The 16,619-nt window shown below is 41.6% G+C and overlaps 1 non-coding gene across 1 annotated transcript; it reads right to left on the bottom strand.

Annotated features, from left to right (window-relative positions):
- Positions 1–6,838: 6,838 nt before the first annotated feature.
- LOC115070152 lies at positions 6,839–6,965 on the bottom strand. The gene has a single exon (XR_003849355.1). It is a non-coding gene; the product is annotated as a small nucleolar RNA SNORA40 (small nucleolar RNA).
- Between the last annotated feature and the right edge of the window lie 9,654 nt (positions 6,966–16,619).

The following is a 16,619-nucleotide window of genomic DNA, read 5'->3' as shown; positions in this document are numbered from 1 at the left end:
CTTACTTTCCCTGGGCTCTCTGTGAGTCATTCTAAGCCATGCCCCTGGCTCCCAACCCATAGGGAAAGATGTTTGGAGCACAGCTAGAGTCCCAGGCTCCGTGCTTAGAACAGAATGCTCTGATGTGGTTGACTGGGCAAAGAGGAGGTGAAGATCCTGGCTCCCAGGGGCCTTTATGTCCCTCTGGTCTTTGAAGAAGCTGGGTACAAGTCTCAAAGACAAATGTCCTTTCCAGAGTGAGAAGGGAAGGCAGCCAGATAGTCTCACTTTGGCTTTTAGCATGACTTCTACTTTTTTCTTCTGAAATTAGTTCATGCTTTTTATTACTGTAGACAGATGTGTCTATCACTCTATAAATATCAGCTGGCCACTATGTGCTAGGTATAGTGCTAGGCAATACCCTCAAAGGGGACTTAATGAAATCCTAAATAACAACTGTATAGTATTTAAAGCATGTAATGTAAGTGGCTTACAATATGATGCGGGCCTAGTTAAGGGGGAAGTCACACATGGAGGGAGTCACTTCATGGAGGAAATGATGTTGGGGTGGTGTTGGTCCCAGAAACAGATCCACCCAAGTTAAGATTCCACTTCCTCACTTACTCTGTGATCTTGGAGAGGATTTCTTACTCCTGGGCCTTGGTTCTTCCATCTGCAAAATGGAGGCAACAGTACCTTTTGGAAGGGTTCACTGTGTGGACTGAGGGAATAGATGTAATGTGGTAATGTGCCAGGAACAGAGTTAACAAATGGTGGCCATTTGTGTTAGTGAAAGTCTGCAGATGCCTAAAAGTTCCACATGGGCATTGTTCCAAGATGGTGGCACATTTGGAATTTATTATTAAAGTTTTCATTTCATAGATGAGTCTAAAATCCTATAATCATGTTTCTGAAGAGTGTCAGGAGTGTCCAAGATTCATCGAAATCCACCTGGCAATGCAGCATCAGTTAGCAGGCTTTCATTGAGATGCTCACACATCGCCTCTTCTGATCCCTAGCCTTAGATGAGTTCCAATTCTATTTTCACAGTTTGGCTACATCCCAGATTTAGGGGAAGAGTAGAGAAACTGAGTTCTAAGACATTTTACAAGAGTTGGTAAGATGATTCCTTAGTAAGAAGAGTTCACAAGATGATTCCTTCAGTGAGAAATTCTATACTATTTTGGATAAAAAAAATCTCCTGCATGACGAATGACCATTCCTTAAATTGTTCACCAAGTATTTACCGAGTACCAGTGTGTACAAGGCACGAGCCATGTGCATTTGCCACCCTCTTCCATTTCCATGTGAAATGATCAAAATGGCTGAATCATCCAAAAGATTTCCGTACAAGTGCCCGCAGTCCCTCCCCTCTGTCTTCCTTGCCATCTGCCACCATCTTCATGGCACTTTGGTCTCCACTCATATTTTATGAGCTCTCTTTCTTCTCTCTCATCTCTGCCATGGCACATCTTCTAGAAGGTGTGGGTGGAGCCAAGATCAGGGGAGGTTGCCTTATGTATGTCTCTGCTAGTCCCCTGGGGTTATTTAATCTTGAATTCTCTATGGTCATAAGGGATTAGGTTTGCAGTTTTACATGTACTGTGCTGTGGTTCAGAGACTCTTGCTAAGCTTTGTACTACAGTACAAAGTACTACTACCAGGTAGCATGCTCTTTGCAGTCAGGGCACATGTCTTTTCATTCTTAGGAAAGTGTCCTCTAAAAGCAGGGTGTGTGGATTCATCCCTATAACCTCAGAATTTAGGAGGAAAAGGCAGGAGAATCAGGAATTCAAGACCAGCCTCGGCTACATGATGAGTCAAAGTCCACCTGGACTTTATGAGACCCTGTCTTTAAAACCAGAAGAAAAATATAAATCAATGTCCTCAAAAAAGTTTCAAAAATAAAAATTGCCTAAAATAGTCCCAAAGAGTATTTAAAACTTTCTTGGCTGAAGCATAATCAAGAAAATGTAGTTGGAGCACAGCAATGTATGTATGTTCATGAATTTGCCATTACTCAAAGTTAGCACAGTCCCCTCTGTCCAGAACAGTCTCAGCTAATTTTTGCCAAGTTAATGTGCATTCTCTCCTTTTAAAAAAAATATTAGATGTATTTTATTTTTATTTTCTTCACACAGTTTTGCCGGTGACTGGAATATATTCAAATAAAGACATGACAAAGAAGGTCAAAAGACCCAAATTCAGTAAGTAAAATCAAAATTCCTTGCTGGCTCTGTCTCCCACATGGAGGACTGTTACCCTTGTTTTACATGATGTGGAAGGGCGGTTTTTGGCTTGATTTGGCTTGGCTTGGGCTTTTGTTTCTATCTCAGTTGCTTTGCATTAAAACTAAATAGTGATGAGTCTTATTATCTTCCTCATTCCAGAAAGCATTTGACGTGAGTCCTGACTTGAAAGTGAGGGATTCTCCCTTTTTCTATCCATTCCATTTTCCCTTTCTGCCTTATCTCCAGGGCATGCTGGAAAGCAGGCAACTTTATTGGACCTTTGCATCAGCCCCAGAAAATATTCGGGTATGGGAAATTGAGACAATACTCAGATACCTATTCTGGATTGGCAATAGACCCTTAGAGCAGCTTGGCTTATATTTTGAATTTTTCAGGTACAATAGAACTACATTTTTTTTTTTGATAAAAGCCAAATATGAGTGCCCATAGCCTGGGAACACAGATTTAGGGCACCCTCCCATAGGCCCCTCCTCACTGGATTTCATGCATTCTATCATTTGCGTTAAAGCCTATTGAGTCACATTAATATCCCTAGACATCCCTCAGTGCAAGTTCATCCTCTGAGGTCTAGTCAGCTTATCTAGAATCCTCCCCTTAAGATCAGCCCTTCCTCACCCAGTAGCAATCAGCTGCTAATAGTTCTTTGACTAAGATTGGGGCCTGCTGCCTATTTCTACAGTTTTATGCTAGTTTTTTTTTTTCTGCTTGATCTTGCATGCTGACACCATTGCAGTATGCCTTGTGCATGCTGACACCATTGCTGTAAGTTCATATGAGCAAGGTCACGTACCTCCTCCCTGGCTCTTAATCTTCTTGCACCCTCTTCCACAATGGTCCCTGAGCCCTGGGTGGGTGGATTTTAATATAGGAGTGCTGTCCAAGGACCCACAGTCTGCAGACTCTTATTCTCTACACTTTGGCCATTAGTGTCCTTTTGTGTTCCTGGCCCTTTGTTGTATGATGGAGCTTCATTGATGAGAGTTGAGAGATGGCTCTAAGGCTAACAACCAAAACATGAAATTTTTATAGTTAACAGAACAAATAAAGTCATAAATTACACTTTCCAAATATAGTGATGGATGGGGTACAGCAAAATGAGGAGAACTGTTATGGGCATCAGGCATCGTCTGATAGCATGCTTAGCTCTTGTGTTGCTGAGAGCTAGAGGTCTGTTCATGGATTCCAAAGGAATCTTAATGATCAGAGCATGTTAGGTCACACATGGAGGTGGGCAACAGATGGCATGTTCAAGGAGCCAAGATAGCCCAAGATGATTTGTATTTGGCCCTGGACTTGCAACATTCCAACCTCTCTACAATAATGGAATTTCTAATCAGTCCATCAGCCTTTATAGAAGGCTCAGCGTAGATGTGGTTTCTTCTGGGAATTTCAGTTCCCAGCATCCCCGCCTCTGCCCGGGGGGCCATGCATCACATTCTGTGCATGCAGAGGCCAAAGAGTATTTGAAAAATTTTTTCATGTTCTTTTCTTATTGATAGGGAAATGGTCCTCATTACTAAGAGTTGATATAGGTGAGGAGGCCAGAAAGTGGTCTTTGGGAGAGAGAATTAGATGGCAAAGTCATTACAAAAGGGGTCATGCCAAGTCTTTTAGTTATCATGGTCTAGGTCTGATTTCTTTTCTTTTCCTTTTGTCCTTTACATCTGACATAACATTTACATGAGACATATATTAGGAGCATTATAGCTAAAATTAAAATAATCATGAAGACAATGTGGCCCAAGAAGTAAAGGTAGCAAATGAGGAAACGTGATTTAAGCAAATAAAAATTAAATATATATGTGTGTAAATATATATACATACATACGTATATGTGCATAAATATACACAAAAAACTATATGTATATATATACGACTATATATTTCCTTTTATATCTTCATTTATACTCTATAAAATATGCTATTTCATATTTGAAGTATTTAAAATAATCTATTGTCTTTCAATTTCTTATTTTTCCTTTTTGGCAACTTTGGTCTCATAATTATGATATCATGTAGAGTGGCTAGCTCTAATCTTTAGAAAAGATTGTTCTTTGATATCTAAATTATTTATGAACAAAAATTTGCTGTGCTCCATTCCCTTGATATTATACCAGCTTTTAAATTGGGAAAGTAAATGAAAATCCACATTTCAGAAGAAATCAGATAATACAGCATTATTTAAATTTCTTTTAACAAAATTTTCTTTTTTCATGTAGTGAATATTTTTAGTGACAGAGATAGAAATAAGAAGTTAGTCATGTCAGAAATTAGGATTTATAGACTTTGTGGGTATAACCATTTTTTAAAGAGTCAGAATGGGAAGTGGGACTCCAGTGGCATTCGCTGTCCTGGGCCTATTTAATTTTATTGGCAAAACATGAACATCACTTCCTTTCTAAAATTCCAATCAGTAGTGCTGCAGGATGCCTTAAATGCATATTTAATCAAGAAACATTGGGTCAAACCACAAAAAAGCCCCAGCATAGGGTAGGGACATGGGTAAGATGGGCCAACTTTAGCTGAGGAGCTATTGGCAACCGATGACTACTGGGAGAGGGAGAGTTGGTTTTCTTTAAGTGAGTGATCCTAGACAGGTTAACCAGGCTCCAGTGGATGGACCCACATTGAGGGCCATTTTGCAGATGTAACTTTGGCTTGTCAGAGAATTCATGAAATCTGGTGGTGGTGGGGTGCTATGGAGGTTGCAGATAGGGGGGAGGCTCTAAATGTGATCAAGATATATTTTATGAAATTCACAAATATTCAATAACTAATTTTAAAAATACATTGGGTCTTAGGGAATGGTGTTTTATAACATCATGGATGTTGTTATTATTAGAAACTAATGTTTTTCATATAATTTGGATAAGAAGAATTAAACCAAATCTTGGTGTATCTCTGATAAGAGTAAATGGAGTTAAAGTTGATATAAGGAAACTGGATTTCTCAGTATCCTATCAGGATTTTGAGAGTCTTTAAATAAAGTAATATATGTGTATATATATATATACACATATATATACACATATATTACTTTAAGAGAAACTTTATTGGTTTAGAAGTTTCATACAATGAATTCTCATTATACTCAGACCTCCTCCCCCATTTCCGCCCTCACCCTGCCACCTCCTATCCGCCCCCTTCCCTCACTTCATGTCTCCTATTAGCAAATGGAAAACCCCATCCATCTTACATAATACCTCTGAGCTGGGTGCTGGAGAAATCATATCTCATTAGAGTGTCAGTGATCTATACCCAGAGGTATGCCAAAATAAGTGCCCACTCCCTTTTCTTTGTATGTGATTTTGGGTCAGAATACACCCAGGTTTCTTGGAATGGGATTTTCACCCTTAATTTTTGATTATCTTCCCCACTGCTTAAGAATGCCAAGTAGGGATTTCTCTTTTTCTCAGCATTGAGAAACATTTGGTTTTCCTAATCAAAGTTAGTTGTTTGTAGCCCTTGCATGCTGGTTACACTTTGGCTGTTTCTGGTCCTCACTCAGCACAATGGCCCCAATATGGACCAAGTGTTTTCCAACAGGCTGATTCCCCACAGGGCTTTACTGTGGGTAAAAGCAGAAGCTATGTCTGCGTGGCAGGCAGCAACTAGCTCACAGACCTCCAATCTAAGATTCTCTGAGTGGCAGATAGGACGTTTCACAGCTTCACACGACAGCTTTACACCAGTCTCCTCCACTTTATCTTCTGAAATCTGTAGACTTCTTAGATCCCTAATATTGTTGAGGACTTCAGCCAGGTCTTGACAGACACTGGGTGATGATTATGGTCAGCTAACCATGGGTGCCACCAGGGCACATGGGTGGATAGGCTGGCTTGATTCCACCCCATCCATATGCATGGGTAGCAGGCCAGCATGGATCTACTAGTGTATATGGGCAGCCAGGTGGCTCCTTTTTGCCAGTTGGGGGGGGGGTTAGGCCAGCATGAGTCTGCCATCCTGGCTTCCCAGTTATTTCCCCTCTTACTTGCTAAGTCCTGAGTTCAGGATGTTGAGATCAATATAGGAGCATTAAGATTCTTAATAAAATGAAGAGGCCTGGAGTCATGTTTTAAGTCCTATTCCAAGAGTTGCCATCACTGCCATTGGTCTGGTTGCACCACCATCTTGGTTCTCTGATTATTTTCTTTCTTACTTGCCAAGCCCTGAGTTCAGAATTTTGAGATCAGTATAGAAGTGCCTATGGTCAGGTAAATATTCATGTTGGTCCATTGCATGCATTCAGTTTCTTGGGAGTCAGTGTGCCCCAGATGCTGAAGCCAGTTGCTCTGGGTGTGTCTCATTCCTATGCCATTTTTTTCCTCCCAACTCCATCACTTTGAGCTGTCTTGTCATATTCCTTCTTTTTAATTTATTATTTTTATTTTATGTGTATGAGTGTATTACCTGTGAGTAAGTGTACCTGTGCCATCCATTGCCCATGGAGGTTAGAGGAGGGCCCCATGGAGGTTAGAGGAGGGCATCAGATTCCGTGGAACTAGTTATGGATGGTTGTTAGCCACTATATGAGTGCAGGGAACTGAACCCAGTCCTCTGCAAGAGCAGTCAGTGCTCTTAACCACTGAGCCATCTCTCTAGTTCCTCATATTCCTTCTTGTATATATCAAAACTCATATTGAAAAATGAGTTCTGGGTTGCAAATAGGGATTATTTTTGCACCTTTTTTCATGTATTTGTCCACTAGCTGAAGAAACACACACACAAAGTGCTTTATTTCAACATTTTTAGTATCTATAGAAACAGTAATCCAATTGGTTGGATCGAGTTAATATTCTTTCTTTTTTCTTTATAGGAAAAGTTTGTTTTAGGCTCTAAGAGTTTTGATTTAAAATAGAAGTGCCCCCAAATGGAGTTCTTTATGGAAAATTTAAAATGTTTTTGGAAGGCTTTAAAATTTTTCTTTTTTAAAAAAATTATGTGTGTATGTGTGTGTGCATATGTGAGTGCAGGTGGCCTAGTAGTCCAGAAGAGGGCATCAGATCCCCTGGAGTTGTAGTTATGGGCAGTTGTGAGTCCCTGATGTGAATGCTGGAAACTAACTTGGGTCTTCTACAAGAGCAGTACATACTCTAACCACTGAGGCATCTAGCCCCTAAAATAATTTTTGTCAATTTAAGAGCTAGACTTTTAAAATTCAAATTATACTGAATAATGAGAAAATTCTCTTATAAAGTGAGAAAAAGTTTGAATCTTTTTAAAGATAAAAACTTGTTTCAAGTAAGGTAGAGGTCTGGGTAAGCATCATAACAGAAACATTACTAATTAAGGGACATGTTACCAGGAAAACTGAGGTTTCTTTTCAGACTTTCAGTCTCAGTAGTAAAAGAGTTTAGAAATGAACTCAGAAGAAAGCTCAAGGATTATTTTATCAGAGTTTAAGAGAAAAAAGTCGTGTATATTAGGTGAAAATTCTGGCAACTTCCAAAGGAGACAGATAGAGAAAAATTGATGCTTTTTAAATCAGGCATGGAATAGAAATAGACTGCTTATTAAGAGAAGAAAAAGCATTCCCAAGAATGGAAGTGGGTAGTGAGCTGCAGAAAGAGCTAGTCTTCAGCGGGGAGGCTTCCAGGTCAGTTTCAACTCTATTGCTCCAAGTCCTGTGTCCGAAGTTTGTCCTGTCCTCAGCAGTAGGGTCTTGCCTTCAAGTTCTGGGAGGCAGTCAAAGGCTGTGACAATAGCTTATATTATTTTGAGAGTCTCTTGGATTACCCTGACCAACAATTTGAAGGGATGTTCCCCTTGCCTGACACTGAGATTTTTGTTATATAGCCTTCAGCCATATGCATGCACTCACATGTATATTATATGTGTACTTTTCAGTGGGTTTATTAAATACTTCTGTCACTGACTTGGAGTAATGGAGTTGGAACTGACCTCGAAGCCTCCTCCCCAAATCTAGGTCTGATACAGAAGACGCTGTGCAAGTCACCAAGGGAGAAAACCAACAAAGGGTTCTATCTAGCTGTAACACCTATGAACCACGACAATGACTGGCCCAGTAAATTTTCTCCATTAGTGCAACAGTGGCACTTTTATCTTGGGAGTAGTCAACAGCTGTCTAAGGCCCACTCATATCCACGCATGATACTGTAAACACAGTGAAGCACACATGGCAGGAGAGGTCATAATTCCCAGGGAAGAATCTACTTTTTTCATGTTAACCTTGTAGTTTTTTCCAGTTCCTACTTTCCTGTGCCAGACACAATAGCATCCTAATTTGTAATTTCATTAAAACCAAGATAGTAGCATTGTTTTTTATCACTTAAGAATATAGTAAAGAAAATAAAAAGATTTAAGAAATACTCAAAGTGAGAGAAATGCTCAGTTATTTGGGATACACAATTGCCCATGTCAAAGGCACCATAACCAACCAAGGCTTACTAATTCTTTTTTAAAAAGTATTATTTTTGATTTTTATATGTATAAGTGTATTGTCTGAATGTATGTAAGTACACCTGTGTTATTGCAATGCTTTCGGAGGTCAAAAAGGCACAGATTCCCTGGAACTGGAGTTATGGATGGTTGTCAGCCACCTTGTGGGTGCTGGGAACTGAACCTAGGTCCTCTGCAAGAGTAACCAGTGCTCTTAACTGCCAAGCTAGCTCTCCAGCCCCAGGCTTACTCATTCTTAAGAGCAGTGGCCACTTTTTTCCCCAGGTTCCCCCTGATTGCCCTTAGAAGGCAAAGACTGTATGATTTTGGTAACACGATGCATTCACCTCTCCTTCATGGAACTCAGACGTTTACTTAGGTAATCAACCAGTGTGGATACCAGCCTCTTCTCCTACATGATATGCTCCATGAAGGTGGAGTTTGTTTCCATTTTTACTCAGCTTGCATCCTTAATGCCTAGCATACAACTGGTACTCAAAAAAATTCATAGAAGCAAATTGTTAATACTTAAATCAATTCGCAGTTGTTTACTGGCCATGTATTGTGGGAGGCTGTGGAGTTGTTGTTTAAGACTAGGTGAAAAGAAGTGTCTTCACAGGGTGAAAAGAATAGCTAACTCTTTGAATGTCTCATATAAAGACACTGTTCATTCAATCTCAAACCCCCATGACCAAATCACATCCTAAAGGCCCTGTCCTCTTTCTTAATGCCATTCCTTATGGGTTAGGAGGATACCTACATATCTGGGCACACACAAACTCTCTACTGAACTGTGCTGATTAGGGACAAAAGAATGTTGCCAAGCAGGGTCAGAACTAAATAGCATCACCAACAGCAGAAAGCTCTTGGAAATGACAAACTTCCTACTTTGGTTTCTTCTTGCTGAGCAAAGGAATTGTATCTCTAAATCTTTCTCTAGCAGTACTGGCTTCCCAGTGTACCAGGGATGAAACAGATTCAGATTCAGAAACTGTATGTATTGCAGCATGTGGGAAAGGATTGTAAAAGAACATCAAAGACGGAATTCAGAATGGTTATAAGAAAACTGCATTTCCTCCATTTGTTAGCCAATTGATTCATTGACTCTGTGCAAAGCACATGGATTAAGCTCCCAAAGTTGAGCCCCGGGATGGGAGTCCCTCATTCTGACATCTGTGATGGGTAGGTAGACTGTGGGTTTGGAAAAGACCAAATTCAGGTTCACTCCACAAATAGTAGAGGACTGGCTAGAGCAAAGAGAAGGAAGCAGTCTGGAGCAGCATGCCTCACAATCCTTGAACTAGGAAGAATCCATTTGTCTTTTTTGTAAAAGATTGGAATTAAGAACCCAACTGCTAGGGAGCAGGCCTATGGGTCTCTTGGGGTAAAGCATACCCAACACCTAAGTCCTTTAGAAACCCTGATTCATACAGACCCTTTGCTCACTGGACTCTGTCACAGTTCTGGCTCTTCAGGATGAGGTGCAGAGCTCAGCAGCTCAGTTCTAGCTCTGCATCTGCTTATACTGCAATTTTGAGCACTTTCTGATTTAAGTGGTTTTCACTCTGTTTAAGGGGAAAAATAGCATCTACCTGCTATGAGTTACTATAGAGAGTACATGTTAACAGTACAGGTAAAAGCTGTAAAATAGCTTCCCCACTGTCTTCACTTCGTTACTTTCCTATCTATTCCCTCATTTGTCCAACCATTTGTTTGTTGCACCACTTGCTAGGCTACAACCTCTGTGACTGCTATTTAGTTATTTATTCTTTCCTTCCTTTATTCTTTCTTTGCTCCGTTTGATCCTACTCTTAATTATTTTTGTTTCTCTGTTCTTTTTAGCAGTATTTGACTGATGTCCTGGTCCCTCTGCTCTCAGTCCCCCTACTTTGTCCTATTTCTGCTCCACTTTCTCCCCATTCGGTGTTTCATCCCAAGCTTGCCAGAGGCCGATCCTTTCACTAGGAGACATCCTCATCATTCTGATGAGCTGTGGGATGAGAAATGAGCACACTCACTGACTAGGACCCTGTGACTACGTCCACTCCTGGCTGATGGAGAGAGGGCCTGAAAATTCAAGCTTAATGAATAGTGATAGACTACAGCAGACGAACATTTATATAAGCACTGCTCATTTAATGATATAAAACAGGTGTTGTGATTCAGCTACTATTTGAAACTCAAATACAATATATAAGATATAGAGCCAGATGGATTAAAAGTCAGCGATGTCTCTCAAGTCTGTTGTGCGCTTTAGTCTCACCTCCAAAATGGTTGTTTTTGTGATGGGCTGGGAGACAGGTGACACGTGAGAGAACTGAGGATGAACTCACAATGACCCTGGAAGGACTCAGGATGCAAGGAGTCTTGGAACACTAGCTGGGTGCAGTGGCACACTCCTTTAATCCCAGCGGGCAGATCTCTGTGAGTTCAAGGCCAGCTTGGTCTACAAAGTGAGTTCCAGACCAGCTGGGGTTACAGGGAAACCCTGTCTCAAAAAGATAAAAAAAAAACAACAAAAGAAAAGCGTCTTGGAAGACAGTAGATGGGCTCCTCCTTTGCAGGACTGTGTACAGCAGCAGTGGACACAAACCAAGTTGACATTTAGCTTTCCACAGGACTCATGCTGCCAGATCTATAAAAGTAGAGCTCATCTAACTCAATTTGTACTTTAGATAAAATAGGGAATAATTTTAGTAAAGTATATTTAATTCAGTATTTGATTCATACATTTTTTAAAAGAATTTTTAAAATCTGAAATTAAAATTTAACTAGACAACCTGCATTGGATCTGCCAGCTCTACTCAGGTCCCTGAAGTTCTACCTTTTCTGCTCTTAGTGTTTGTTTGCCCTTGCAGTATAGTTAACTTTTGGCATATTTCCAAAGTCCTAAAAAAAATAATCTCATAGTAAAACCTGGATTTTCTTACTAGGATAAAAACTTCTTGAGGCAATATAAGACAACACTGATATATTTGACTGCATAAAAATAAAAGCACTACAAGTGGTAAGAACAACCATAAAAGGCAGATGAGGTAGCCCACCTGTACCCCCAGCCCTTGGGAAGTAGAAGCAGGGGGTTCAGAAGTTCAAGGTCACCCTTGTTAACCTTACAAAGCTGGACAACTAGAGGCTAAGTCTCAAAACGTCAAACAATGAAAATCTCAAAATACAGAAAAACAAAACAAAAAATAGGACAAAGACCTCCTCTTGGTTCACAGAATAGCTTTAAACCAGCCCTTCCCCATTTTAACCCAGGCTCATTAGAATAAAGGGCAGGCGCTGGAATGCTCATCAGGCTTAGTCTTAGATCACCCACAGCTGCATCAGGGGCCAGCTAGATGGTTTAGTTGGTAAAAGTGTTGATGTTCAAGCCTGACGATCTGAGTTCAATACCTGGAACCCATGATGGAAGGCGAGAACCAACTCTTGAAAGTCGTCCTCTGACCTCTCTCTACATGCATACAATGGCATGTGCACACCTGCCCACACATACACATCTCTCTCATAATACTAATAAAATAAAAAAATTTTAAAAAGCATCTATTAAGCTAAGTATGCTGGTCATGTACATCTGCAATCCTAGCATTGAAACGGTAGAGACTAGGGGATCAGGAGCTCAAGGCAAGGAGAGACTACATAGTGAGTTAGACACCAGCTTGGGCTCTATGATACTCTGCCTCAAAGAACAAAAAACAACAAAACAGTGTTGATTATTTGAGCATGTTGGCACACTCCTTTAATTCTAGCACTTGGGAGGCTAAGGCAGGAGGATTTAGAATTCCAGATTAGTCTGAGTGAAAGGAGACCATGTCTCAAAAAGAAAGTAAGGCAAGATAAGATAAGGCAAGACAAAACAAAACAAAACAAAAAATAAAACAAAACAGCAGGTATAGATTACCCAGTTCCCACCCACAGTTCCCAAATTAGAATCCTTGGATTATGAATCTGGGAATCTGCCAGGCTTTGTGTGATACTGATTTGATTCACTTCTTGGGATGAAAAGATGACAGGCTCAAAGAAGGGCAAAGGCATATGGAGAGCTACTCTGAAGATCTGCTCGGCTGGAGTGATGGCTTGGTTGATTAAACACTTTCAGGGGACAGAACTTTGGAGACAAACTTGGTTAAATCTTTTACCGTGCTACTTCCTAGCCATGTGATGTGCAGGTGAGTAAAGCTTTCAGAGCCTTAAGTTCTGAATTAGCAGAACAGAGACTACGACTATCCATCTCATAGAGTTGTTATGAGCATTGAATGTGACCAAATATCTAAAACTCATAGCCCAGGATCAAGCCCTCTGGGTTCTCTAAAGACCCTTCCTCAACCTTTACTCAGATCCTTGTGAATCTGCTCCTGCACCTCATCCCAGATATTACTACCTGGAGAGCTACAGACTGTCCACATGAGACCACTTGACTTTCCCAGACCACAGGGTGATTTATCACAGGGCTGGTGTCTTAGTCTGTTTCTCCATCGCTGTGACAAAATACTCTGACCAATACCAACTTGGGGGAAGAAAGGGCTTATTTAGCTTACATCTCCCAGGTCGCAGTTCATCAGGGAGCCCAAGGTAGGAATTCAGGGCAGGAACCTGGAGGCAGGAGCTGGAGCACAGGCCATGGAGGAACGCTGCTTACTGGTTTGCTCCCCTGCCCCCAGCTCAGCTTTATACAACATACAACACAGGCCCACCTGCCCAGGGGTGGCACCACCCACAGTGGGCTGGGCCCTCCCACATCACTCATCAAGAAGATACCCCTCAGACATGGCCACAGGCCAGTCCAATGGAGGAAATTCCCCAATTGAGGCTCCCTCAACCCAGGTGTGTCAAGTTGACACCAAAGCTATCCAGCACAGCTGGTCTCTCAGACTTGGAAGGCCCGCAGTGACCCTGCCAAAGACAGGGTCCAGCTGGAGTCCAGCTGCTGTCAGTGATGCTCAGTGGATACATTTACAAGGCTTTCCACACTTTCCTGGCACCCTCCTCCATTAGCCATACAGCAAAGGCAGTTCACTGCACACTCTGCACACACGTGCTGGCTTCCAACACAGCTTCATTTTCCCTTCCCTCTTTTCATTGCTCATCTCTATGTGGTTGTGGTCAGCATGCCACTGACTTCTCCTGCCACATTTTTGTAATTTTTTTTGACAGGCATTCCTGTTCTCACTTTTCTTTTTAAATAAATCACTAAAAGAAGACATAAGTTTGCAATACCATAGGCACAGTGTGAGGAATTTTCAACTCTTTTCATGGTCACTTGAACAGGTTATCAACAAATATTTCTTTATCAATTGTAGTATGCCCAGCAGCATCCTAGGTGCTGAGGGGCTTATAACCAGATCATTGGTCAAGATACAGGAAACATGGTTTTCCTTTTCCCTTAGGACTGTGACCCTCGAGTTTGACTTGGAATCACCTGGGCACACTTCAAAAATGACTGATGCCTGGGCCTTAGTCTGAATCCCTGGATCCCACAATGTAGTGGGAGAGAACTGACTCTCTGGCCTCCACATGTGCTTTGTGGAATGGGAATGTGCATGCGCTCGCATGCACACACACACACACACACACAATCAACCAATCAAGTAAAATAGATAAATAAACATAATTTAAGAACAAACAGTCCCATCAAGTTGCATGGGACAGAGAGCTGGTGAGGCAGGGGTAATGCTGTATTTCGTGGGCGTGATCTCCCACGCTTCCTTCTGCTACTTTATTGCTGCCTCACTTCACAATCTCCCGTTAGGTAACTGCTCATTGGACAATATGCATTTCTTCTTTAAACTGTGTAATCATTTAAATCCATTCTTCCACTTCCTTATTGACAGGCTTAAGGAACACTTAATAAGGAAAGACCCACCGTGCCAGTGGGAAGATCAGGCCCCCTGGTTTGGTGACCAGTACGTGTGCTTGACACCTATAATGCGCTGTGTGTCAAGAGACAGCAGCGCAGATCTTTGTCAGAAGCCAGAATTCCGACTGATTTCCATAGCTGCAGGGGCTAATGGAGGGGTGGCTTCTCTCCCTATACTGATTTGGAACCTCTGACTAAGGAATGTTTCACTTGACAGAAAAATAATACAAGTACTTTAAAAAGACTATGCTAACTTTGAGAGGACATAAAGTTACCTTTTCATCCACAGCTCTTCTGGTGTGTTCACTGTGCCACTGTGGAATGGAAAGTGCTGAACTGAAACTGAAATTGCGCAATCTTTCTGAACATTATTAGGGATTGTGATGGTCAAGTGTCATGAGGGCCAATGGAAAGATTATGGTCAAAGAGTACTTACTGACTCATGAATTAACATGGGGCAGAACTGAAATTAGCACAGGGCCATTCCAACTAGGCTCCCAGACCATCTGGGCTGTGTAAACACACCATGTAGTCAAGCCCCTGGTCATTCTGAGAATAATTATGGAAATTAATTCCAATGTACAATTTGCAGTCACTCTCTTAGTCTAGTATTTGCATATGTGTAGCTACAATGATAGCAAGGAAGGTGTGCCTATTAATCTCATGAATGGAACTGTTAGAATTACCCATTCTAAAGGCCCAGGAGTTATGAAGTTGAGATAAATGACTCTAAAGGGAGTCTCTTACGCTATTATATCAAGCTGCCTAGTAAGGGTATTTTCTACTTCGTTGTTGTTATTGGTTAGAATATATTGATGATGCATAATAATGGGTTTGTTATGGCATTTTCATACATACATGATGCATGTTTAGCCTATTCACCCCAACTGGTCTCTCCTGCTCCCCTCCCATTCCAGGTGATCCCTCTACTCCTCACATCTAGTCCTTCTTCCACTTTCATGTGTTTATATATTTGCTTGGTTTTGATGGCTCAGTGAGTTTCATTGGGGTTTCATCAGTGTGAGGGATTATTTACAGGTTTATGGACTCCTTACCAGAACCTACACCACTGAAGAAAATCTCTTTCCCTCTCACAGTGACTATCAAATGCCTATAGACAAGGAGTAGAGCCTCAGGAGCCTTTCATCATTAGCCTATAGGTCCTTCAAAAGGAGTGAGGTCTCCTGGGCTTTTCTCTCCTCCGGGACCGGACGCTGACAGGCCCAAGCTCACACAGATATCGTGACACTAATCACAACAGCTGTGAGATCCAGAGAGCAGTGATGATTCATGTTCTGGAGACAGAGTTCTATCTCACCCCATTCCTTTCTTCAGCTTTTACATACTTTCCATCACATCTTCCGAGATGTCCCCTGAGCCATGGAGGCGGTGATTTGGAATTCCTATTAATGGCTGAGTATTCAACAGTCCTTTAGTCTCAGTACTTTGGCCAGTTATGAGTGTCTGAAGTTATAGCTGCCCACTGTAAACAGGAACTTCTCTGACCAAAGCTGATTGTAGTGCTAATCTATTGGCTTAAACATAATTTAGATGACAATTTGATAGGCACATCCTGTCATTTGGAAAACAGTAGTAGTAGTTTCCTGCTAGGGCCTAAGACCTCCCTAGCCATGGGCTCTGGGTCAGGTTTACATATGTGGATTCCCTCCTGTGGAGCAGTGCTGAAATTTGAAGGGAGAAGGGTTTATTTCCCCGTCACTGTTGCACCAGTGGGCACTTCTTGCCTGGCTGGTTGATAGTATATTATGTAGTGTGGGACCCTGACTCGTCTAACAGCTTCTTTCTGCTTCTGTAATATGCTTGGCTTAATGTGGCACTAACTCCATTTTGACTAGCTGTTTCAGGCAAGCCGGGGCATGCCCAGGCATGTTGTAATCGTCAGTTACCACCCCCATCCCGGAAGCCTATAGATCAAGCAAGCCCAGGCATATAGCAGCCTTATAAGGTAAAAACAGAAACTTCTGGCCCCACCGATAACAGCTCATTCCAGTGCCTAAAGACAGCCCCTACCAATAAGAATCCTCCCCGCACTCAGGGCATAGGACCAGCCAGTCATTTTGAAGGATGCTTGGCGCATGTGGGCTTCTGTGAAACTTCCCTATAAAAGCTTA

This window comes from Nannospalax galili, unplaced genomic scaffold (genome assembly GCF_000622305.1).
Source record: "Nannospalax galili isolate Female #2095 unplaced genomic scaffold, S.galili_v1.0 scaffold735, whole genome shotgun sequence".
Lineage (NCBI taxonomy): Eukaryota > Metazoa > Chordata > Mammalia > Rodentia > Spalacidae > Nannospalax > Nannospalax galili.
Note: the sequence above shows the minus strand (reverse complement) of the source record. Positions and strands in the feature narration are given on the sequence as shown.